Source organism: Aplysia californica, unplaced genomic scaffold (genome assembly GCF_000002075.1).
Source record: "Aplysia californica isolate F4 #8 unplaced genomic scaffold, AplCal3.0 scaffold00675, whole genome shotgun sequence".
NCBI lineage: Eukaryota > Metazoa > Mollusca > Gastropoda > Aplysiida > Aplysiidae > Aplysia > Aplysia californica.
In genome coordinates this window covers 56,377-59,304 of record NW_004797945.1, presented here as the reverse complement: position 1 = coordinate 59,304, position 2,928 = coordinate 56,377, and the positions used below count along the sequence as shown (strand labels likewise).

The following is a 2,928-nucleotide window of genomic DNA, read 5'->3' as shown; positions in this document are numbered from 1 at the left end:
GGGGGCGACACTGAAATCTGCGACCGAATCAAACCCCCGCCGTCCTCCCTCCCCGGCGCGTCCACTGGATGGGGTAGACGGATCAGTTGTCTTCTGCGACGGCGAGAGTGGCTGGGGAAAAAAACAACTATATTGGACGGGGCTGCTGATTTCTACACACTGGTCAACCTTTGTGTTATTCCGACAGTGTTTAGTACAGCAAGGAGCAGGAAGTGTTTGTTAGTGCATTCTTTGGCTGGATCTTCTCCGAGTCGAACAACTGCCTGATAGATGAACCAGTGCCAGCAGATTGGTAGGTCCTGAGTAGATTTGCAGGTCGTGAGTAGATTTTTTTTTTGGTAAGCGTTTTGCTCGCAACTCCACTAGGTCATATTCGTAGAACATTTTGAAATTTTGCCCGGGTGGCGGCCGAAGCCTACTCTTATCGATTTTAGACCACCAAGGGTTCTTTATCGTGCTCAACTTGCACACGGGACCTCCGAGATGCTTCACCCTTGTCCGAGAAGGCTAGGTGTAGATCTTTCCTATCAGAAGATCAGGGGTGTGGCAGAAAGACAGCAGTAAGAATGAGCCAAGGAGTAACAGTAGAAAGGCTGCAGAAAGAGTCAGGAGCCCAGAGGAGAGGCAAAAGGAGGTGAGGGGTGGAGGCACCCAGAGGAGAGGCAAAAGGAGGTGAGGGGTGGAGGCAGAAAGTAGGGACGAAAGCAGACGACAGAAAATTGTTAGAGAGCAGGAAAGGAAGTGAAAGGAGACACATTTAGAAAAGAGGAAATTCTCTCGCTTTTCGGATTTGAACCCGGGACCTGTTGAATGAGATGTGAACACCCTAACCTGTAGACCACGAGAGCTCCCTTCGATGTGTGCGTGCCAACAGTTTACTCTTCTTTCGTGCCACTGTTGGGAAAGTTGAGTTTACTGACACTGATGACCTTTGAGATCTAGCCTACAGAAGGTGTGTGTGTGTGTGTGTGTGTGTGTGTGTGTGTGTGTGTGTGTGTGTGTGTATGTGTGTGTGTGTGTGAGTGTGTGTGTGTGTGTGTGTATGTATGTATGCTCGTGTGTGTGTGCTGGTGTGTGTGTGTGTGTGTGTGTGTGTGTGTGTGTGTATGTATGCGAGTGCGCGTGTGTGTGTGCACGTGTGTGTGTAATGTACAACCTATGTGCACGTGTATATATTATATATGTGAGTGTATATCGTGTGTCTTTCTATGTCTGTGTGTAGAAAAAAAAGAGGAGAGGGTAATTACTCTCCGTAGCTTTTTAATGGTAATGTTCACGATTTGAATTGTAAAATGAGCGATAAACATTAAATAAATGCAAGCAGTGAACTGGACTTTATTGAATCTATAATACGAATGGAAGAAAATTAAAACCTCGAACTTTTTTTCGGAAAGAGGCTCGTTACTTTTCCCCTCAAAAGCTGAAGAACGATTAAATCTTTGTTGTTTTTTTAACTGCTAGTGTTGTGATGAACTGCCAGCGACCAAGCTGCTCTGTTTCAAGCAGACGCCTCAGAGGCTCAGTCGCTAGCACACAGGTGGGACAGGACAAACTGACAAACACAGCGATAGATCTCGCCGCTCGATCTAGGCTATAGATCTGTCATAGATCTTACCTGTAGCGGTCTACAGCTAGCCGGGTGTTGTTTAGCGTTTGCCCTCGCTGGGTCACAGAAGTCGCCCAGTTGTTACATCATGCAGCGACCCACGTGCGGCATATCGTCCGTACAGATACAGTGAAGCCGGTAGGTCGAAGTCAAAGTAGAACATGATTCATGATCATTCATTATATCGTGTGCAACATGACAACGTATAGACGTATAACATTTCCCTTTTCTTTCAATGTTTGCCGTCGGCGTGTGTTATTGTGGTGTAGTGGTTGTAGAAATGTCCTCGCCGCCATCAGTTCATAGATATAGATCTAGGCTAGGCTAGGGTCAGTGAAGTCGCTGTGTTGTTACATCACGCAGCAGTCCTCGAGCGGCATCTCATCTATTTTACACAGGGGGGGGGGGGGGGTAGCATGTTGTTTATAGATCTATTATATGCACTAGATCTAGATATCTCGATCTAGATATAATCTAGATCTAGATCTAGGCCCTAGATCTAGATCTAGGTCTAGATTCTAGATCTAGAATCTAGATTCTATTTCTTTCTCACAGAAATATGGTCTGCACTTTCTTTTCTTTTTCTGCAGTCATGCATTCTCAGCCCCCTTGAACCCCCCACTGTTACGGCTAGTGCCCATTAATACACATGATGTAAACACACTGGGTCATCCAAAGTTCAATCTGGCCAAAATAATTTTTTCATACAAAAAAGGCAGAAAAATATTACTGTCTAATTATACGGAAGGTTTCACTACCTATCCTATAGATCTACATGGCCACTTAATTTTGTCCTAAGCAATCACTCCTGTTTCTTGTAGATAAAACAAACGGGAAGGCAATTCCAAAGATCCCCGAGATTTTTACTTCTACTAGACTCAGGCCTAGATCAAATCTAGATCTATATTTAATCATTATGTAACATAACATTGGAACAAGCAGTGGAGCCCACATGTAATTTATTGTAATACACATTTATGCTTGCAAGAGTCACATGTGCTAGAGGTTTGTGATAAGAGTCTAGATCTAGATTCTAGGTCTAGATGGATAGATCTAGATGGAGACAGAGATAAGGACAGCCAGGACAGAGATAGCGTAATGATGTTAATTTTACAATGATTTTTCTACAAGTAACAAGACATTAGGGTGGTATGAAAAAGACTGAGGCTATGTCTTATTGCTAGATTTATATATATAAATTTAATCATGCAAGGTAATATCTTAGTTAGTAGAAAGACAGAAAATGTGTGTGTGATCTCAGCGGCGTGGAATATAATTATATTTGTCTTGCTTTCGATGAAAAAAAATACCCATAAAAAAAG

At 43.4% G+C, this 2,928-nt stretch overlaps 1 protein-coding gene across 1 annotated transcript in view; it reads left to right on the top strand.

The window, feature by feature from the left end:
- Nucleotides 1–1,267: 1,267 nt before the first annotated feature.
- The window catches only part of LOC101863133 (monocarboxylate transporter 13), a gene marked incomplete in the record, with an annotated part of 12,890 nt that continues 11,229 nt past the window's right edge, over nt 1,268–2,928 (top strand). Inside the window, 1 exon segment of the mRNA XM_035972394.1 lies at nt 1,268–1,744.